This window comes from Cyphomyrmex costatus, unplaced genomic scaffold (genome assembly GCF_001594065.2).
Source record: "Cyphomyrmex costatus isolate MS0001 unplaced genomic scaffold, Ccosl1.0 scaffold72, whole genome shotgun sequence".
NCBI classification, from domain to species: Eukaryota; Metazoa; Arthropoda; class Insecta; order Hymenoptera; family Formicidae; genus Cyphomyrmex; species Cyphomyrmex costatus.
In genome coordinates, this window is record NW_017280289.1 from 1,102,541 (window position 1) to 1,127,522 (window position 24,982).

Genomic DNA, 24,982 nt, shown 5'->3' on the forward strand with positions numbered 1-24,982 from the left:
AATGGAATTAAGAAGTTTTATAATAACTTCTTATAGTCTAATTAACTCGTTGCTTTAATTCATAAAATCTCTATAACCGAATAGATTTATAAGACAGAAAGCAGAATTTATATAATTGAAAATAGAGCCTTTTTAAAATAGAAAAGAGAAAAAATGTAATCTTAAAAATATTTTGTTTTAGACAATTTTTTCTTTTGTTCAAATTATATTTACCAAAATCAAATAAAAACACAATAAAAATTCGACAGTAAAAGATAATATATATGTATAATGAAAAAATTATACGTTTTACAAAAAGGAACAAGAAATTAAGTGATATCTTGGATAAAATAAAATCCACAAGAAGAACATAATCGTCAACAAAGTTTTGTAAAATATACAAAACAGCATTTGTGTTAGTCGAGATAATAAATTTTAAAAATACTAAAGAGATGTGTGCGCGAAGTCTCTTAATTGATGTTAACGATCTCTCGTTGAAATCTAATCTAGTAACAACGTGACACCTCATACAGTCTTCGAAAAAAGACTAGTTTAGCTTCTCTGTATCTCAATCTACCGAGAGACGTGTATTTCAACATTTATCCTTATCCGAGAAGGTAGTACAGAAATATTTTGCGGAATAAGTCAATCAATGAACGATACGACAAAATTCTATACGCGCTTTCGCTTTCGTGATCCCTATGATCAATTTACCTGCACTGCGGGTTCTCGTACGACACCTGTTGCTGATTATAGTTGCTGCTTTCCAGGCGCCAACCCACCATTCATCATCAAATGACAACTTAAGTAACTGTGATCGCCGATGTACTTTTTTTAAACAAAATGCGATGCATCACGTATCATTTTGGTTTTTGGTTTTACTATTGGAATCTTTTATGATATTTCGTGTATAATCAGTGTGGGATTTTTGTTTCATGAAGGCAACTTCTTATAATTTTTCGTTTTAAATTCTTCTTCTCTTCTTTTTATGTCCTATTCTCCTGTTATAATTTCTGTTTATTATAAGCGAGATTATTAATGAAATAATATTTGATAAAAAACATAATGGACTTATTACGTAAAATGCATAATGATACGACATGATAATCAAATTGATCATGATAAACATTCGGTTGTTTTCATGTCCGAAGATCAAATTTGCAATTCGCAGTTAATAATAACACGTTCGGTTCCAGATTTTATTAATAGAATTTTATCGGACGTATAAAAACTATTACAAACAATGTTCCATTATTCTCGACACGATGAAAAAATTTAAAAGTTTATCACCACAGCCATCGCTTTTATTTCGAAACATTGTGTTACGCTGTTGCATTTTGTAGTAGTAAACAACTTCTGCGATACATGCGTGTGGATTTCTTGTAGACTGACAGTTATGCGATTAAAGAATGAAATAACAATGCGGTCAAACCACTGTGACCGATAACGATGCTATTATAAACATTGAAATAGGAAGGAAGAACGCTAACTTCCTAAAGATAAAGAATATGTGTGAAAAACTTCTTGAGAGAATTTTGTAACATATATTATACTGTATGAAATATCTTTTCTAGAGAGAGAGTTGTAATTGTACGAATCTAGTAGTACCGATATTCAACTAATTAATACAAAAATAATTTGTATAAAATATGGTTTTATAATGCAAATTACTGCTCTGATTTAATAATATTAAATGAAGATTTTAATTAAATTTTGAACTTAATCTCCAAACATTAAGGAGGTATACATTTACTATCTTCGAAAATATGCAAAATTAATTTCACAATTTATTCATTATTATGTTATAAGTATATTTAAGTGAGATAATTTTTGAAAATTGGATTAAAACACGTAATATAAGTAAAAAAAAATAAAATACTATTTTTAGACGTCATTGAAATTATTTAAAAAACATGATTTGGAAAATAGGTATATGTGTGATAAACGCTTCTCTAAATCTAAACATTTCGAAATCTAATATTTGTATATATGACGTTTTCTCGTAAATGTTACTTCACACTTTATTATTTCACTATACGGGGTGTAATCGCATAGGGAAACCAATTTTGCTTATAAAAAGTGAGCCAACTAAATGTCAACGTAAGTTTACCATACTATTGCGTGAGAGAATGGCAAGGCATAACACACTAGCATTACGCAGCTTACTGTGATATGAATAGTTCCTAAGCTGACCACATTAAAGTCGTTAAAGTATTATAATAATATCTAATTTCGTTTGAAGTCGCGGTCGTTATTATGAACTTTTAAGCGTATCTATTACAACTGGATTCTGTGAAGAGACTAATAGATACCGAACTTGCAATTAGATAAAATACACATAAACTTATATTTATAAATTATTATTATTATTCATACATCAAGGATTCCGCATTAACTATTTTTGGAAACTTTAGTCATATAGGATGAAGCTTATAATGCGGCGAACAAAAGATATAATAAAGCTTAATAATAATGAATAGCTTTTGAGCTATGGTGTATTATAGATGTTTTGTAAATAGAGTTTTACACACATTTAACACATTACTGCTCAAAAACTGTTCATTATTGAGCCTTGTGTTTATGATATCTTTTGTTTATTGTAAGCAACGTTGGTTTTCATATATGAGTATATAAAAACCAACTCAATTTTACCGGGACCTAATTTTCCATATAATTAGTATAGAATCTTTTACATATAAAAAATATATATATATATGCACAATTTTATTGAATACACGACATATGTATGCAAATTTGTCCACATCATAATATTCAATAAAATGACACATGTCAAGCTATATGCTAATTCACTAACGATAAATATTGCGATGCGAATAAATTCAGCGTTACAAAAATAATAAAAAAGAAAAAGATAACACAAATTATTGACATGACATAACGAAAAATAAAAATCGATTTTCCTGTCACTTACGGCCTTCCAGTGTTTGAAACTGGTGAAAACCGAGCTGTCGGCTTTTGCATCCAGAATCAGGGTGTGGTAGGTAACGCACAAGGTTGACTACATTCACGCTGGCGCCATTATCTACCCGCTCGAACGAATTGTTGAAGGAACAGGTCTTAAAATTGTCTTCGTTCCTATCGAAAGTTGCGCTGTCAATACTTTGCCGTATATCTCCTACAATTTCTATTATCACTGCGAACTTGTACGATTATAGAAAAAATATCTCGTTATGACAATAATCAGTCCACATTAAAATTTAAGGTAATAATAAATATTATATTATTATAATAAATGAACAGTATTCAATTTCTTTTAGAAAAGGACATGTTAAAAATTTTTATAAAATATTTCTCAAAATGTATGTATACATAATAATTAAGATTACATGAACAATAAGTTGCATTGCAATGAAAATAATTTTTACATTATATTATACGCGCGTATAGAAAAAATTGATAATAAATTATTAACATATAAAATATATATTAAAAAATAATGAAAAATTGTTTTAGTTAGAGAATGTATTAGATTAATTACTAATTAATTAGAGATTACGATTTAATCTCTCCATATATAATTATTAAATACTCCATATATTATTTTTATTTACTATTTCTAAGTATTTTCAATTATTATTTCGTACAGTGTTACACGCTATGATAAATATACTTTCAATACTTTCAACATGCTTTATGACTTCTTGAAAGTAAATTCAAACTAACTATCATATTATAACTATCATAAAACAACTTGAATTTTCCTCGTAAAAGTTGACTATTCGATCGAGTTCGTCATAGATTGTTATGAAAAAAGTGCGTAAATAGGCGTAGTTCGCAAAAAATGTGTAAACGATGCGAGGTGGGTAATCGAAAAAGAATGCGGAACGCAGTTTTGCAATAATGCGAACCGGGACGGTGACCTTGTCTTACTAGTACAGGATCGATGGGGATTCTTAAAAAATTAAGCGCCACATCTCGTGGGGATTTATTGTGCGCCGTCACCTGGTGTAATTGTGTTTCATGAGTATAACAGCAGCGCGAAATAAACATCGATCGATACCTTCTAAGGAAGCCTGGATAAATGTTTCAAGGAAAAAAAGAAAAGACATTGCGATCGATTTTTCGTGCATTACGCCTGACAATGCAATGTTGCTCATTAGACAGAGCCAGAACAGAACGGACGCATAGTGACCCGTGTGAAGCTGGCCTCCCAATATTAAAAAATCGATTTTTTTTCTTCATGCATTCGTTTGCTCATCGTTTTGCTTATGCGAATGCTCAGTTGGAATTATCGTTTGCTCACCCTTAGTTCAAAAAAGATATACGAAAATTATGTTTTGGGGGACCAACTTCACACGGGTCGCATAGTGGATCGAATGCAGATTATACGATGCATCCAGTTTAGCGAGACTCTCTTCTATATAAGACTACTATATAGGCGATCTCTCATATAGCTCGGCTATGAAAGGAATGTCTTAATGAATCCTGACAAGCTTTGTCTCACCATATCAAGTAGTTTGACAACATAATTACTGGTTACAACGTCTATTGTATCAAGATTCTATGCATTACGTTGAAAAAATCTAATTCGTAGTTGCACTTAGTTCAGTGTATGAAAAAAGTTTATCTAATAATTATAGATCCTTCAGATTTTACAAGTTCTCATGGATTATACGCTATTATCTAAACGCGAATCCTTTTTTATCTTTTAGGAAAAAAAAAAGGCGAGAAACACCTGTCTATCTATCTTGATATACTATCTTGACGTTTCGTCATTACAGCAATCGGAATTAATTTAGCTGGGCGAATGCCATCGAATTCATCAGAATTAGTGTGCATCGGACATATGTGACGAGGCTACGCCAAATATTACGTTATACGTTAAGCATGTCCATCGGCGTTACGAAAATGCCTCGGGCACCTAATCGTCGTGGTATAGAGGTACACCAAGCGGAATAGCAAATCACTAAGCGCGCGCGGATGATGTTGCTATAATGTCAAGAGCAACCGGTATATCACACTCAGCACACGCGCGTAGCGCTTAGCTGTGCGACAATCGTCGCCGTTGCTGCTCCTCTGCGTATTTAGGATACGGCTGCTAACGCGTCCGCGACATACGAATGCGATTTTCTACGTGCGGGGAATTGCGTGCCTATACGCACTCGCGCGGGTCGCGTTGCGTTGCGTTGCACGCACGGGGACCCTGACTGCTAATCACGTATCCTCATTGATGACGAGACGCAAGAAAAGCGGAAGAACCACGATGAGGAAAGATGACGATTACGAACGGCCGGAAGTGGCAGGTAGCAATTTGTTTTCGTCAAACAAGGCAGAAGGCACGATTTGACATAACGCGCGAGTTATTAATTAATTTGTGACGATCAAGCGCGCTTGTGGCATCGTAAAAACTTTCGCTGAACTCCCAACCGTTAATGTGAATGCTACATAATAAGCGCGGTAATTGATGTGTCTCGATAAAAGATGCCATCTGCATCTTCCAACTCAACCGTTTTCCTTTTCTTATGTAAGTGTTACTAGAATATTATCTTTTAATTATGTATGCATGTATTATATATATATATATACGGGTGTCCGGGAAAGAGACGAACGATGCTTAAGGGGAGATTCTTGAGATCATTTTAAGACGAAAATTCTAATACTAAAATGTTGGGGCTATAATAATTTTTTAATTATAAGCGTTTAAAATTAACGGATTATATCGTCTAAACTTGGCGAGTTCAGGAACGGCACAACGCAAAGTACTAAACGCGAAAACTTATCACTTCTTAAGTCAATATTGATTTTAGAATTACATATGTGAATGTAATGTAAGATTTTATTCTATTGATATTTCTACAAATGCATTGTTCAAGTACACTTTAAATATTTTATTATTATTAAAATAATCCGGAGAAACTAAGAACTTATATAAATATTATAAAATCATTAATTATGAACAATTGTAATTATTTGTACAACTTTATTAATTATTCATATGATAATTAATTTACAAAATAAATTATGTATATTTCACGCGTAAAGAGAGTTGTGCGCAGATATGCAGAACAATTTCCGATAAGATACCGTTAAGTACTTTGCGTTGTGCCGCTCCTGAGCGCGCCAACTTTAGACAATATAATTCGTTAATTTTAAACACTTTTATAATTAAAAAATTATTATAGCTTCAATATTTTGATATTAGAATTTTCATCTCAAAATGATCTCAAGAATCTTCCCTTAAGCGTTGTTCGTTTCTTTCCCGGATACCCTGTATATGAAAAATACCGCTTTAAAATACTGCAAAAGAATTTGAGGAATAAATAGTGCTGAATATAAAAAGCACACAGAAAAAAATGATGTTGCTAAAGTATATAAAAATTTAGCTAATTCTGAAAATAATATTGTTGCACTATCAAAATGATTATGTAGAACGCTCAAGTTAGATAATGAAATGTGTCAGAAGTTTTTTGCAGCATTGTATTTGAATTATCTACATAATTATTTCAATGATTTAACAAAAATTATTTTCAGATCTGTATCTATCTAAATTTTTAAGCGCTTCAGCAAAATCGTTCTTTCATAAAAGATAATGTTTTTTTCAGAAAACAAAATAATATGTTTTTTTAAAACATGTTAATGATTCATATAGTTTTACAATTACTTAAAGAACATGTTTAAGATATGTTAAAAACATAGATTACGTATGTTAGTTTGAAACATGTTTAAAACATAATCTTTACCAACCCTCTCTCTGTTTACTATTCGTGCAACAATCGTAATAAAAAATAAATGATTTTAAAACATATAAAAATGAGTAATTCTAACATTCTACAATTGTTATTTTCCTTAATTTTTATTTCCTATTATATTTTAGAATTAAGGAATAAATTTGATTGAAATAAATTAAGTTGAGACTTAATTAAATTTGTAAAAAAGTAATAAAATTTCTTTAAAAAGTATGTAATTAATTATCACACCAATCCAAATGGCTTGTAGGCAATAAATTAACGATAATGAAGCGTTTTGTTAACTATAATGTCACGACAGCTGTGTGTACAATATTTCGATAACAATGACGTGAACATCATGTTATTCCACCATCGTGCACTGACAGAAATCATTGAGTAGGACAAAGTATTGAGTAAATCGGAGATCGATGTTAGGACATTGCATACAATAACGAACATATTGTAATAACACCTGTGCGTGCGTACGCAACTGATCAAAATAAATATTCACCGAAATGCATATATAAGTATTGCTCAATTAACATAAAACGTGTATTGTAATTTAAATTTTAAAAAGTGATAAATATAGATCTGAACATATATCGTCTTATTTATCATAGCAAATCTGGATAAGTTCAATGAACTTCGTCGTATCATCAAATTGAACTCGTATTGCAATTTCGTTCTAATATACATATATATACTCATTAAAATCTCATTCTCTAAACATTTTTTGTCTCATGCTTCAAGATTAAAAATTAAGCCACTTTTTTGCAAGATTGGCTCAATTTTTACTTTCTAAAGTAAAGTGAGATCTCACTTCAAGGAATCTAGAGAGTTATATTACATACTTTATATTTAATAATATTTAATTATATAGTTAAAAACACTCTATCCATAAAAAAAGTAATTTTAATATCTACCATATATTCTATTTACGCAAAATTCGGATACTTATAACAACAAATTTTTTTCATAATATAATAAATTATACGCTTGATTTTGTTTATGCGCATATAACTAAGCTGTGAGATATAGATAAAATAAATTTTTGCTGTGTTCCGTATTGAAGCGAACATTTTATAATTAAATCTTAGAACGCGTTTTCACCTCACGTTTTAGCTAAAATACTTTCAAACATTTTTTCGCGATGCCGTAGAAGCGGCATCCGTGACCGGCATTTCCGACCTAATTTTATTCGGAGTGACCGACGTTATCATTTTCTGGCACATAACGACATCCTGACGGTATTATCGCAGCTTCCTGACGTCGTTAACGACGCGCCGATGGCCATCATCGGGACACATCGTTGTTTCACGAAGTATTACGTAAAGATACATTAGTGCACGGAAGCAACATGTTAAGTGACACTTAGTTAAGTTGCACAGCTAAGTACTATAACTACATCGTTTTGCAGAAATCGCAAGAAAGGAAAGAAAACAAAAGAAGATTGACACAAGAAAACGGTCTTCACAAGTATTATGGTAAAGATTTCTCAAAAAGTGAAATTCGAGAAGTCAAATACTTATTCAAAGTCAATTACAGGGATTGAAAGGTAACTGAAGGTATAATTTAACGAGTTATTATAAAAAGTTACGTCAATTATTTAAAAATAGTCACCATTATAAAATCAACTTTGTTGAGCAAGAATAACTTGAGGGAAAATACCACATGAAAAGAAGATACTACGCACAGCTTCTATCACTGCGTGAATTTCAACAATGTCGTCCAGGTATTTTATCGATTGAGAGCTAGAGCGTGGCGATTATATCTGCGGGAACGTAACAATTACGACATAGAATTCCTTTCAAGGATTCGCTTCGTGATTCATGCCGGGTATACAGAACGAGCATTGCGCCCATCTCTCACTGCGAAAGCTTAGCAGAACCAAAGGAAAGTGCTTTCTAAGGAAGGATTTGTAGAAGACACGCATAGTTAATCATATGATGTGTTTCAACGTTATATACTTTATAATTGTGTTAAGTTACATAAACAAATTATACACACAATTTTGAAAAATAGTTGAGTCAACATTTTGAAACTTATCTCTTTCATATTATTATTTTATACAATACTTTTAATATGATTTGCATCTCATTTATCTTCTTCTCAAAATCATTGCTAAAAAAAAGTGTTTTTCATTTATTTTGATTAATTTAATATTTTCTCTACACAAATATGTATAAATTTATCGTATTAATTTTTTTATATGTCATTAAAGTCATATGTAATACATAAAACTTCACTATAGCTTTTTTATCGCGAGCATTTACTCGTCTGGCATTTCATGTTCTATATTTAACAGTGAAAATCCGACTATAACTTTTAGAAAGCATCGTCTCACAGTTTGCGATTAATCAAAAAACAAGGCGCCGATGTGGATTCGCGTACGAGACATTTATCTAACCAATGAATTTATCTTCACATCGAACAAGCTAAAGTAATTATCCAGAGAAGCAGCATTCCGCACAAACCAATGCGAGATGCGAAACACGCGGAAGCGGGAACATTTATTACAATAATTACAAAGTAATAGATTTCTCTCATCCATCTCGTTGCTAGTGTTGCTCACTTTTCTTCTTTTGTAATCTAAAATATTGATGAAGATTAATTTTATTCGTTTTATGAAGTTTCTGTTGTGTATTTTATACATGTCTATTCCTTGTATGTTAATTATTATGAACCTTACCTAACATAATAAATGATTTTTCTACAGTTTTTATCATATAAATATATATAATCTAATTTATGAATTGTGTTAATAATCATTTATGATTATAAATAACTATGATGATTTCACATAAAAAATTTACTAGAAAATCCAATCAGGATTAAGGCTCAACGTTTAATCAACAATGATAATTCAACGACTTGACATAGTAATCCATGAGTCTTTATTACATAAAGAAGTCGATAACTGCTTGGAAAACAAAGTTAAAATATCACAGAATTATAAATATAACGGAATAAAAATTAAAATGTTAATAATCTGATTTTTATAACTTAAATCAATCAAAATACCGAATTTTTCATATGTGCATAATATTTTTAATTTCTAAATAAAATAAATATTTAAAAATCTCACTCAAATAATTTTTTACATATTTTATAAAGATATTCAATATTCAAGCATTTGTTATATGATGCACGTTTCATGATAATTCATTTATTACATAATGCAGGTACGGAATAATTGTAACATAATCGTTACATGAATTATAAATTATATCATTATGTCAATGAAGCATTAAAATGAATATGTAGAAGAGCGCATAACGAGGAATAGTTTTGTATCCCTGGTCATACCAACGTAAAATATTGATTTCATTCCTGCAGAAAGAGATAAGCAGAAGTAAAGAGATTTATCTCGCGCAATATTTCATCGCAACGTTCCTTGACAATACCAAAGAAACGAGGAATCGAAATTCAGAGCTCAAAAGAAATGCAGAGCGTAAGGAACAAAGTGAAACTTAATATCTCGCATTGGAGTAAGGGTTGATTAAAGTTCAAGGATTAATTCGAGCTTTAATATCATTCAGGAATAGAATAATGAATAAAATAGAAACGGAAGAAGAGGGAAATGCAAATAAATAAATGAAGCGATGTATTTTTTTAGAGGTGTTAAATTGTTTTGATAAATTATAGGATTTTATGTTATACAATTGATTCAATAGTGACTGAGATTAACCCATTAACGCGCAGAAGGACAATATTTTTTGCTTGATTTCAAGATAATTTTTAACACACTAAAACGAGTATTTCAACGAAACTTGGTATCCGAAGGTTTCGGGGGTCGCTTTTCACGGTGGCGTCGTCAGAATTGCATTTCGATCATGTAGAAATTAAATGGCGGTGGGAAAAAAAATAACGAAAAAATGATCAATATATTTTTTTAAAGATTGTTTTCAAATTGATAACAATTTTTCTCATTTTCGGCAAGTACACCGTCGGTGGTTAAAATAGTTGTACTTTATAAGAAGACTCCACGGTGAAATTTTTATCATGGTGAATCCAAAATAGCGGCCGAATTGATAAAATATTGAAAATTTGGTGAAAACGACTGATAACGAAGTGCTTGCAATTAACTACTACTAAAGAAGTAGGTAATCGTGACAACGACGACAATTTGGGAACACTCAAACACAATTTATTGCAAACAGTAGTCGTAAAAACGACTACTGACGAACTATTTAATTATTTGCAACGAACTGTCAGTAGAGAAATAGTCATGAAAACGACTGATAACGAAGTGCTTGCAATAAACTATTACTAAAGAAGTAAATTAAAAAGGTTCGATTTGGAACACAGTTCGGTTTAGGACATTCTCCCCTATATATATCCTTACAGGCTATCGACTACGATCACAACTAAAAGTCACAGTATATCAATGAATTAATATAAATTGTAAATACAATTTTAACTGGTCAATATTGAATCGATTGTATAACATAAAGCTCCATAATTTATCGCACGCAAGACAATTCAATTTTTCGATCAAATTTTAATCGATGCAATTAAACTTTTTTCCAGTGTAGCATAAAAGTTTAAACTCGTTCCGATTATATCAAGCCTTAACGTTCCTCTCGTTGCCCTCGACTTCTTTTCCCTTAAATCCGCGAATCATTATTCCCTTTGATTTTGAACTCTAGGCCTCCTGAGCGACAACGAGACGCCCAGGGCGACTTTGTTCGCAGGGGAACAATCTTGTTCGCGACCGACACCCAACTATCTGGGTCAATCGGTTGCTTGGCAACGAATCAGTAAGCTCTTCCTACGCTTTATCTCCGACCAACTACGTTATACGTAATGCTGGGTCGAACCGGCATTTTTTTTTATCGCGCAGGAGATACGCGTATACCTGTACACTGTCACTATAGGAACGCCGACGTTCTCAGACATCCCTGTGGCGAGCATATTAAAATTCTTGTAGCTATGCGAGCATGATAAATGTCTTATCTAACCGTATTCTAATAAAAAAAAAAAAGAGCAAAATTACATATAAATCTATTTGACAGGAAAACTGATAGATATCATCTGTTTCAGTTGTCAACGTTAAATATCTCGGTAACAAAGTCTCCATTTAAATTGAAAATCAAAGTGTATACGCGGGCATGTACGATCGGGCGAATTTACCATCGTATCGCTTTTTCAGGGAGCTACCTATCGACCAACAAATGATATGGTAATTCGGAAAACAGTAAATATATTGTACCTATATTGATGGCGCCTGGCTTGACTTCCTGCTTGTACTCCCTGAGTTTCGAGCGACGCTGGCGCCCAGCCTCGCTATGCTAGACTGTTGCGTCGCACAGAATTTGCGTGGGTATAAAACAAAATCGCGTAGGCGACGAGCGGGGTGGATGGATGGGTATAGGTCGCGGTTGTGTGCGGGCACGCACACTCGCTCGCGTATCGCGTGCATCAGTGTTCCCCAAACCCGAGATCCCAAGATTCCGAGATAACGCAAAAATAAGTGCTCCTGATGCCGCGCGACGTTGCCTCAGTTGACCGGGTTCATTATATTCTGAATTTTATCAAGCCTCGCGTGCACCAGCCGCGCGCGATTACGGTCTCCTTTTTGTACGATTACGTAATCACAAGTTAATTTGCATTACATAATTGGATTACTTTATTGGTACTAGATTATTCCCTGGGCTTCACCTCTCACCCTTTCACTTTTCACCCTCTCAATTTTTAAGGAACGTTTCTCGCGTGAAATTAACAGCGTTTGAGAGAGTCTCCGAATTAATATCCGATTGAGAAACGAAAGGTTAAAGGCATTGCTTTAGAATTAATAGCATTTTTTTATTTTTAGCGTAACATTTTCATCACCTTATTCACTGTACAAGTTCTCTCTCTCTCTCTCTCTCTCTCTCTCTAACCTGAAAATTACATTGGGAGACACTGGCGAACGCGATGTGCGTAGTACAGGCAACGTACTATACACACTGGTGGTGACTGCTATGTCATTACTCCGTTATGCGGACGGCGCGACACGCGGCGTCGCCCGATATCATTCGGCGTCGATAGCCGGGATGAGTTTTGCGAGGGTGGACGGTGGGGGCGAGCGACGGAGATGGAAATGACAGACGATCGACTTGCCGCGTTGTCCCGATTCGACGCGCGGTTAACGCTTCGACGTTGACGTCATTCACCACGGCGGCGGTTGCTGGTTAGTCTGTATATGCATCCACAATGACGGGAACGCTACATCAATGGGAACGTCGAATACGTCCAAATTAAGTTAGAATTCTGATACGCGTCAGCAAATATTTTCGATCGATCGACAAATACACAGACAGGTTGCGAAACGAAGTTCCGAGTGTTAAATATCCTCTTTCCTTTTCTCAACTATAATAATGAATATATATACGATACAAATACTCTTTTGTTAAATAAAGATCTGTATAATGTCACTGTTTCCGCGTTCTAGATTTCTTAATATCATGATACCGATCTTGTTTTTCTTATTTTGACAACGATATCGTCCTCGCATTGAAATAGCGATCTTCTTCACAGTAGATAGCAAAAAATCAATATTTGGAAAAATGAATTTTCCTTTTATTATCTCTCTAGATGTGAGAAAATGTATAATATAATGAGATACAATAGCACAAATAGACTTGAGGGTTTATTGAATAGTGCAATCTTGGATAACTATTATATTCAAGGCAGAAATATGATAACAAAGTCGTAACACCGGATATCGCGTTATCGCTTATTCCGTAACACACTTGTCGACAATATAGATAAACGTTTGCTTGTTTGAAAGAACTCGAGTTAATTGATGATAATGCTGTATGGCATTGACATTGAATACATTGTTAGAATAATGTCCCTGTTTGCCTCGTGCGATCACACGTTTACGAAGAAATACTTATGTCCACACGGTTTATGTTTCTCAGTATTATAGTATATTTCACTTTATGTAATATTACTGCAGTAGTACATATTTTACTAATATTACATAATTTATAATATTTTGCTTATTCAACGTAACTGTACGCAGTTTTCAATTAGACGAAAACAAAGTTAAGCGTTTATTGAAAATGAAAAAGAAGATAAAAACGAACATTTTAGTTCGTAAAAAAAAATGTTTACATGTATAAAATAATTTAAAAAGAAATATATACTTATATACAGAATGAATCAATCAAATCTAGACCAGTCGGAGGATCAGACATATATACATGTACGTATTGTTTATGAAAAATTAAGTCGAAAAGCCCTGCACCATTTCAAAATTTTCGAAATTTTTTTTAGTTAGTATATTAATATTAACTAGCTAATAAGCAGAATGTTTATCAAATCGAGGCATGAGAAAATTTTAGAATATCTTTAAGAGTTCTTTAAAAAATTATGTTCAAGATATTTCATAAAGAACTTTGAAAAATATCAATGTTTCTTATACATCGGTTTTATCTATACTTATTCGACAATTTTTAGAAATTAATATCTCGTTAATTGTTGCAAACTGGGACTTTTCGATTCAATTTTTTATAAATAGTACGTACCATACATACTGACTTCTCCGACTGCATTGATCTAAATCACCCTATATATCTACCTCTATTTTTTTACTTAAATATTTTTTACGTAAGCACTAAACTGTTCATTTTCGTTCATTTTTGAAAAACGTTTAATTTGGTATTTATTGCTTGTTTCTTAAAAAAAATTTGTAATTTTACCACGTTTGATAAATTATATTTTTTGAAAGATGTAGGCAAAATATATTACATCTAATAATGCAACATAACGACCTCACATATCATACACGGAGAAAATTTTATATTTAAAATTACTATAATGTAGTAGAAGCTGCGGACCATCGTGTAATTATAAATTTAAATGTTATAATAATTTTTGAAAAACAATAATATAAAGTAATTTTTACTCTTTTTCAGGAAAAATTTTTTATTACAAAATCACACTTCGTTGAATAAAAGTTAGTATTTTGTAAAGATAAAGAACATATAAATAACCTAGCAAATATTGTTTACGTGCCATAGTAAAAATTAACTCTTTCCATGGCTTAAGCACTGGATTTAATAAAAATTACTTCATTTATGTGATAAAATTAGTATTACCATAGTAAAAGTTATATCGGAATATTGTTGTGGGGGTCCATCCGAAAATACAAGACACAGTAAAATTAAAATTGTATTAAAACTTAATATAAAATTTTCTCCGTGTACACACATTCATCTCTCATCTTTTAAGTTATTTTTCAAAACGGCAAAGTCGTATATCAGGATTTGTTCAGCTGAGTAAAATATTGTTATACTGTTATACGATAATTTATTATGACCGGAAATGTGATGTAGATGCGTAATCGATGACTTGCAAAACGGTAATGACGCAAATATACAGGTTATTAATTAGTTCGGTTCTGGTATCAGTTTTCCTAATAACAGTAATAACATCCCTGGCATAACTCAATTCCCTCTTTATTAATATTTGCACAATATATATGACATCGGTCAACCGAATTTATTTACAGACACTTATAAATGCGACCACTAAATTCCTACATATGCAAAAACAAATTTAATACATCAAATATTATAATTAAATATTTTTCTATTATTGCAATCATTATCATTTTTATCTCTTTTTTATTTCTGTTATATTTCAGTTTTTTCTCAATTGTTATTTTCATAAAAATATTAGAGTAATTGATATCCACTAATTTATTAATCTAAGATTTTTATTACTTGTTTGTGTACATATAAACTAATAATGAAAAATTTAGATTAATGTAGATAATCGGGCAACTGAGATTATTAAATATACTCGACTTTTGAACGATATCAACACAAGTCGGTAATCATACAACTGCACATATATGTATGTGTATATATATATATAGCATTTGTAGTTGCACGATTCTTACCGAACTTATGTTGACGTTGCCTTTCAAGTGCCAAGTATAGTGGTCTTTGGCGTACGTCCACGACCTTTAAACGACTGCCGATCGTATCGACAAGGAAGTAAGCAATTAAATTTCCTACAACCTTTACGATACATGAAACCGGCCGGGACAAGACAAAATTACGAAAATCGCATAAGCGTTATATACTTACAAGTCAGACTACTTGTAATACATTACTTTTCCATTAATAAATTTTCGATAATTTAGTTATCAAAATATTTAATAAAATATGTGAGACACATTTTTTCATATCAAATAAATTAAATTATATTAAAAACAAAAATAATCAACAATTGACAATTGTTATTAATTAAATGTAAAAAAAAGAATCGATTAATTTATCAAAATATCTGCCTACAAAATAAATAAAGTACTTTTTTCTAAAGAACTGCTTTTAATAGAAGATTTATAAAAAATATGCAGTTTGTGTGTGTGTGTGTGTGTGTGTGTGTGTGTGTGTGTGTGTGTGTAGATTCTTATTTTTGAATAGAAAAACAAACAGGAAAAATAAAAAGTACGACAAACAAAATTATAGTGTAAAATTATAAAATATATTGGAATATGTAACAGTTGTTGGATAATAATTGATAAGAATTGTTATTGGCTCATGCATATTACCAAATCTTAGTTGATCGTGATGTTTGATATTACGTTATTGTCGACACCCACGCTAAAATACGTAACGCCTTGGCTCAGACGTTTAAAAACGGAACGCGAATTATAAATAGACGAAATTCGCTTCTGACATTCAAATTGTATCATTGGCAAAACATCTGAAAACAGTGAAATAGAAACCACCATTTTTCTATCAAGAGACGGCGTCACAACTTTGAAAAATAAAGGAAATCAATGGCTAACAGATTCTAACACAGCATCTGTATGCTTCAATATTATAAAGAATATTTTTATAAATAAATATACACACATATATATTGTATATACATATACAAAGTATTCCACTTAGCTTAGGGTAACTCTGGCAAATACGCCGCGCGAGAATATACGCTGCAGAAGTCAGAGAAAATAGAAGAAATGGGGGTAATTTTCCGACAACTACTCATGTCTTTAAATTATATTAGTATTATGTTATTGCAGGTTTTTTTTATTGTTAGTACCTATTAATGAAATTATTGTGAGTTGTATCGATTTGTCACTGTAATAAATAGCGTCATCATAAATTATAATTTACATAAAATGTTTATTGTAGGATGTGTAAACGACTTAGTGGTTATTTCATGAAATAACAAAGTTCTTTTTTTAATTAGAAAAATAAGTATTCTGGATTTCTAATATTCTTTTTCTAATATTTTATTTAAATTGATAATTTTATTTTGAACTTAAATTGTCAAAAATTGTGTTTTAATCGTTTACAAGATGAAGACAATTGACATATCAAAATCATTAACTTTATTTTCAGTGTCTAATAGTTGAAAATTGAGAGGATACCTCCAAAACACTGTTCATAATTTAATATATAATTTTACTCAAAATAAAATTGTATTTTGACTGCAAATTGAAAAAAACCGTCGCACGATTATTTAGAATTCAATTATTCTTTATCTGTTAAGATAGAAAACGAATCGAAAATTAAAGTGATATGAAATAATGCACAATAATTTGACTGTGACGTAGAAAATTGCACAAAAGCAATAACATTTTTAGATATTTAATGATATTTAATATGTTCAACTTTACTTACGTTCGACATTTGAGAATGCCAGTTATTGTTAAGGTAAAATAGTCGTTGCAACGTTATAGCAACAAGTGGCAGCGAGGGAGCTGAAGAGGGAGCTTCTTCTTTACACTTGGTGCCTCAATCTTATCATGCACATTGCGGCTATATATTCCCTCATATCTAACTAATCGAGTCTGACATGAGCCTGCTATGCCACTTCCAGGAAGCTAATCTTTTCCTTTGTGCACGCTAGGCGACCGAAATAAAATATTTTAACAAATAAATATTTTAATGTGGCAACTACATCGAACATTATATACTCTCTAAATCTGAATCAATGGATAATCACTGATATCAGTGCCAAGTATGGCACTATTCACTGATTACCCAGTGACGTATTTGGCACTGGATAATCAGTGAAATTTAAGTAAAAAAGAAAGAAGGTTTGAGCATTATATCCTAAATTATTGATATTTACATGTTAATTTCAATCTTCTAATACTATAATCATTGAATTTATGCACTAAAATATTATTAGTTAGATCAAATAATAAAGGTTAGATAGGTTAGAAATTTCATATTTCATTCACTGATTACCAGTGGCATACTTGGCACTGATATTAGTGATTATCCACTGATTCAGATTTAGATACATATATCGTATTGAATCATTCTTTTCATTAAATTTGTCACGGCAAAAAAGTAATCTGAACAATCAAAATAATCGATTCAAGAGCCAAGAGGATTGGTACGTAGTCATACAGATAAAAAAAAAATAAAAAAAGAAATAAACTTATCGAGAAATTTTATGCAATTTAAATATCCATAATAAACTGATAAAATTAATTAAACAGAGAAGATTGCACAAATGCGATAAACAGATTAACCATTAGGACGTGTTATTAGAATTATGTGTTAATTTATATTAATAATATTATATAATACATATCAAAAATAAAACAAAATTTAAAAAGATAATGAAACATATGGCTCCTAATTTAATAACCATGCATGCCATATGTAGAAATTACTACTTTAATTACGAATTTCTCCTTTTTATCTCGATATGTATATACAATATATATGTCCATACATATATGTGCAAAACAACATATTCTAATTTAGTTTAGTTCTAGTAATGATCTTGTGCTTGCCGTGAGCTACGAGATAACACAAAAGAATAAACAAGTGTATGAAATACGTTTATTTAGAAACGCGCAAACTGATAAGTAGATAAATCGTATCTAATATAGTTAGCATTTATAATTATAAATGTCGTTATAATTTCGCGACAAAAAATTTAATTTTAGACATGCATTAAGTATCTCCCTGATCAAAATTGTGAGATATTCGTTTATCAATTATAAAAAATTATTTAACATTATTTATAAAACTATAGAGAAATACAAATTATTTAGAAGAAACATTTTATCAATTCAATTATAGATATATTTATATCAATTTTTATCTATAATAACATACCAATTTTTTAAAAAATTTATAATAGTAATATATATTATCATTATATTTTGTTTAACTATACGCCTTACGAAAACAAGTTTTAGCATGGAATATTTTATATTTGTTTACTTTTAGTAAATTATAATCTTGTATTATTATATATAAAGGCAGAGATATATTTGCGGTTACGCGACAACATTGTGATAATATCGTTATTATTAATAACGTGCTTGTAATTGTATTGTGTTGAGGGGAATTACCCTTTCATTATTTTTTGTGAACTGATGACAATAATCTATTGCAGGAAAAATTGTGTGATATTAATATTGCAAGATAACATTCATAAAAAAATCCGTAATAATAAGTCTCAAATAAAAGCTTTATTTTTTACTGACGTACTTGAAATCATGAAAAAATTCTTAAAAAGAGAAGATAATATTTTAAACAAAATATATATAAAAAAATATAAGAATATTTTTCTATTCTTTTATAATATATCATTAGCAAATCTAGAAATTTTGTCAAGAGGGAGAGAACCATTGACGCACCGCAAACGAAATTTTTTTAAGGTCAAGTATGAAAAGATAAAATATTAAATTATTATTAAAATTATTACATTGGAAAAGTATTATTTAAATGTATAATTCAAAAAATATATTAATTATAATTATATTAATACAAAAAAGGAACATTATATAATTTAGTATTGTTTAATTAATTAACGAAATTAATGTCTTTATGTAGGAGTTTCTTAAATTAAAAAATATTTTTGTGTCTGAAATATCAAAACTATGATTAAGCATTTTAAATATTAAAAGTATTACACAATATTTTACTATAAATACTTTTTTTTAAAAGAGAGTTCAAGGAAGAGGCTATGAAGGCCAATGCTTTACAAAATTCAACTAAATCATGAAGTTCTTTTATTTTTCTAATTTCTTACAATCTCTTTCGGATACTGAAGTGAGGCGAAAGAGAAGTACGAATAATGCAAAAACGTAACCGAACGCATACAAGTGATCGCGTGAAGGATTTCTCGCACTGATAACCACGCTGTTGCTTTCATTGTTATTCGTACTGATTATTTTTTTCTAGTACCACGTAACCTTGCAGATTACTTGCTGTCAAGCACGATGTGCACGTTAAAAGCGAAGGACGTCGTAATTTATTATTCTGTGCGTTGATTTTATCTACACACAATTGTGGAAAATAATAATTTTCTCTCGCCATTTTCCTTTCGGAAATTTTTTTCAATCGAAAAAGTATAAACTAATTCGTGGTTTAATTTACAAAATAGATTTTTTTAATTCTTAGATTTTAATTCTCTATATTAAACGAGATTTTTACAACTAATTTCAATAAGATTTTATTTAAAAAACTAAAGTTAAAGCTCAAAACTAAATTATGTATATTTTGAGAGCAACAAAAATGTGAGTGACTAATATATTCCGTTGCTATCGTCTAGCATTAGAAACCAGTTCTATGAAACCGTGTCGATGCACTTTTATTAGTTAGAACAGCTGTCGTTGAATTGAGCCGAGTCAAATACCGCAGTGAATCTTAGAAGTGATATTAGAATATGCTAATAAGCTATAAAAACCACGCGTAAAACCGGATACAGCAAAGTTCGCATGGTCTGACTAAATGACATGCCGTCTAATCGTTCGGAGCCTTTCTGCTTTTGCGTAATCGCGTGTAAAGGTGCATTTAAAACGAGATACAAAGTACATTCAGTCCAGAATTAACTCAGCTGGAGAACGAGCTGATGCTAGGCTATAAACAACAACAGCTATTGCTAGTGTAGGGCATATACGAGTATCACTTCACGTATTTACATGTGCGTGTAGAGCAGTTATACAAGTAATCCGGTCGTTATATTAAAGAGATATAGATGATAACTGTTACACTTATTTCAAAATATTTATTATAAATAAATCTAATTACGTGCGTTATACAATTTACTTATACGACAAAACAATGGAAGAATAAAGCATATCCATTAATTTTCTGCTTAATTTAAGTATTTTGCACTTTGCAGCTTATAGGTCATATAGCACATAAAAAAAACTTCACCAGTAAAACGTAAACAAATTGGTCAATCACTGTAGAGACTATAAGGTTATAATGTACATAGAAAGAAGAATTTTGTTAAAGTAGCTAAAGATTTAGTTAAATACAGATTTGAAAATAATTTTGTTGGACCATCAAAATAAGTACGTCAGAAATCTTAAATGAGCAGTGCTGCAAAAAGTATTGACGTTCTACAGCAATGAATTTGAGCGTATCCCGTGCAATTATATTTTCATGGTTCAACAAAATTATTTTTAGATACTTCAGCAGAAATCGTCCTTTTCATGTGAAGACCAATGAAGCGTAACGGTCACAAAATTACAATAACCATGATGAAAATGACATCCCGAAGCGTTTTCACGATGTAACCTACCCGTACATGTATCGCAAGCAATTGATTCCAAAAGCAAGACCACAGAAGATAAACACTATAGATACGATCGTCCATAATCGAGAGGAGCGATAATTATCTGCAACGATATAGGTGGGTAACGACGTCGAGATGTCAGGCTTTTGCTTTTTCTCCCGCGGCTGTGGCGATTCCTTCGTCATTAAAATCCATAGGACTTCAGAATTGATACTTGAACATTTATGAGAGGATACGTGCATTTAATTAGTGATTATTGCGACGGTATGGTCGCTTTCTTTTTACGATTACTTTGCGCAATGGACCCGATAAAATAACGCGGTTGAGCGAACCGACATTGCTTCTCATGCGAGATGCCCGAAGCTCCGATTTCTTCGACTGCCCGAACTGTTATTGTGGAAACGTTTCGATATTAAAAGTCCGCAATCGTATTTTTAAACTGCCCCGCCGTGTTATCGCTCGCGTTTCGCGCGTAATCACCGAAGATGGCCGCAATTAGCACTGTGACTAACATTTCTGCTTTCAAGGAGAACAACGAAAACATTCTGGGTTTCTTCCGCTGTACTTTTATCTTAAAACAGATGATACTAAAAATCAGATAATACAAATTCAGTAGTTTTTGTTCAGATAAAATAAGTGGAGACAAATAATATGTAACATAATTTTTTTGCCCCACTTCTTTACGAAAAGAATTTTACTAATGTATTTAAAAATTTAGCTATATAAATACAAATTTGAAAATAATATTGTTGGACCATCAAAATAATTATGTAGGAAACTCGAACATGGTTGAGTGATACTAAAAAAATTTGAACATTTTAGCAATTAATTTGAGCATCCTTTAATAATCCAGCAAAATTACTTTCAAATTTGTGTTTAGCTACATTTTTAGAGATACAGAAAACCTGTTCTTTTTCCTTACATTCACAAGCTTTTCCTCCTAAAATCTTATCTTTGCGAAAGTAATGCGGTGTCGCATGATACATTCATTGTGTCTCAATACATATCTATTAATATATTTCACTTAATGATTGCGAGTTATTAGCAAATTTCATTCTGTTCAACGAAAAGATAAAAATAGACGATGAAGTAATCTCAGTTTATTAGAAACGAGATACGAGCGCTAAATATAAGTCATCATCTGTAGAGTATCAAGCGTGTGTCGCAATTTTTACTCGAATGTTTTCAAAGAGCGTAAAACAAAATAATACTATTGGCACCATACGCCGAGTAATCTGCGGTTCTTGTCTCGAGAAAAGTAGAGATATATCTCAAGTGATTCTACAGTTAACAGATTGGTAGAAGATAGTGAGATAAAAATAATAGGAAAGATAGTTTCAAGCACCGAGACGGTAAAAATATTTATTAAAACGCCGCGCGCAAAATCTTGCGATAACATCGCGCGACGTCATCGACTAATTTTACCGATTACCGGTGATTACCGATATCGTCCTCGCCCAGCTGTCGTCCAGTTACCGCCCAACTAAGACAGCGTTCAGAATACTGATCATGTTGTAACTTTTTCTTTAGAGCGGAAACGTAATAAGTGAACATTTTAATGTATGTTTATAATATATACATACGTACACAGAAAACATTTTCACTTTTCACGTTTCCGTCCTAAGGAAAGAGTTACATGATCGATATCGAGGAAAAAGGAGAAGAAAAAACGAACGATCGTCATTGTGAACGCGCGTTCAGATTTATCGGTTCGCCGCGCGCTCGCTCGAGTAACATTGCGTAAACGATCGGAGACAAGCAATGTTATATTCCGCTCAATGATCAATTTGTCGCAGCGGTGAACGCTAGCATTGCCCTCGTGCTCGGTTACGACCATGTACGGGGCACAAGAAGTCTCGAAATGGTGCTCGATAATGACGAGGGACCAACGATTTTCGATCTAACCACTCAATCCCGATTTTGTGCGAGCCGTATACGGAATGACTATTACGGTTTGCGATTAGGTTGAATTTAATGAACGCGAAAAATACCTGATACATGAGCGTGTTGTACACTTCGTGCTTTTCGTGGCATTTTTTTCTCGACTGACATTATTCTAGAAGGAAATTCCCTTTTCCACGGTTTTGTCGGTTTTTTCCCCCCTTTTTTTCACCGTGTTTTTCAATGGTCCGTCCAGTCGTTTACCGTATGTTACAAAACGACAACAGCGATTTTCGACACGTGTAGTTTATTTTGCAGTGGTCGATCGTTGAACATCGATTTCAATTAGCTGTTCTTTCAGCGGTACTAACCAGAGCTGTTTGACGTTTCATCTAAAACGTCGCGATACTTCAAAGTATAGACTTTCACGAAAAAAGTCTTGTTGCATTATTTCATTGAAATTCTGGTAGATTCAACCATAAAAGTCACAAATCAAACGCTTACAGTTAAATGCTCGGTTAAATGTATCAGGCATTCTAGTCGAAATAACCAGAAAATCAATTATTATATGCACAATCAGATATTTAATTGTTATATTATGATAACCAGAATTCTTTGATTCATATGACTAAAGTTCGTTTTGTTTGTACTTTTTTTGATACAATCAAAATATTTTTTTTTGTGTTATTAAAACAAAGAATGTACTTAGTTGTATATGTATATACCATAAGTCAAATTAATCAATTCCTTTTTTGTAAAATACTTAATATCAAAGAATACGATTAGTTTATAATGGGTGCCAATTCGCACTACATATATGTGTAGTAGACAAGCACTCTTAATCGTAAAAAGTATAAAGAAAACGCGCTGTCGCAGAAAAAGACTAAAAAATACTAATAGTAGCAATAAAATAATAATCGCATTAAAATCTATTTTTTTACAATTGCGTTCTCTGGCTGCGTTCATTTTATTCGTTTTCGTGCTAAAGGCATTAGACAAATGTTTCATTGCTGCGTTTTTGTCACGACAAATATTTTGAGTACATTGATTAGCCGTCGGATAATTTTGGTGGAATAGTTCTGAGCAGCTTAATAGCTTCAATTTGAGATTGCCTAGAATTCCTGATATGTAAAAAAATTTTAGAATATTCAAAAAAAATTAAAAATTTTTGAAAAATTGATTTTTAGATACAATAGTTCTGATGATAATTTCTGCTTCTTTTTGACGATACGAAGAGTTCTCTATGATTTTTAATGACATATGCGCTTAATAATCATTTTTTAATAATTTTTTAAAAATGGGGTGCTAACTTTTTAACGAAATTCAAGGTCGCATAGTTCTGATCAGTTTAACAGAAGTATTTTGTGAATACCTAGAGTACTTGATACATAAAAAACATTTTTAAAGAATAATAAAGTTTAAAAAAAATAGTAGAAACCTTTGAAAATTTTTTTGAGAGTACCGAACAGTTCTGAGTAGCGATTCTTATAGTACTCGACGAGTTCTATCGAAAACTGTAAGGTGAAGAAGCGATTGGACCAACGGTTTGCAAGATACAGCGACATTTGTTGTAAGATCATACAATTTTTAAATAAGTATATCTCGGAAACCGTTGGTCCAATCGCTTTGAGCTCTCATACTTTTTGACAGAACTCGTCGAGTACTGTCCAGAACTCCGAACAGAACTAGTCGGTACTCCCAAAAAATTTTTTACCAAAAAATTTTTTTCCAAGCCCCATGTCGGAAAATTTTTTGGGAGTACCGAGTAGTTCTGTTCGGAGTTCTGGACAGTTCTCGGCGAGTTCTGTCGAAAAGTATCAGGGTTCAAAGCGATTGGATTAATGGTTTCCGAGATATACTCTAAAAATTGTTGATCTTCTGACAAATGTTGCTGTATCTTGCAAACCGTTGGTCCAATCGCTTTTTCA

General features: G+C 31.7%; 1 protein-coding gene across 2 annotated transcripts in view; it reads right to left on the minus strand.

The window, feature by feature from the left end:
• Positions 1 to 24,982, minus strand: part of LOC108780678 (protein FAM46C) — a 126,318-nt gene that overhangs the window by 69,499 nt on the left and 31,837 nt on the right. Inside the window, exon 1 of one of the 2 annotated variants that reach the window (XM_018548482.1) lies at positions 11,881 to 11,910. The exons of the other annotated variant lie outside the window; for it this stretch is intronic. The gene's annotated coding sequence lies outside the window, so the exon portion shown is untranslated. Of the gene's footprint in view, positions 1 to 11,880; positions 11,911 to 24,982 lie in introns of those variants that run through there. 2 annotated transcript variants of the gene reach the window in all.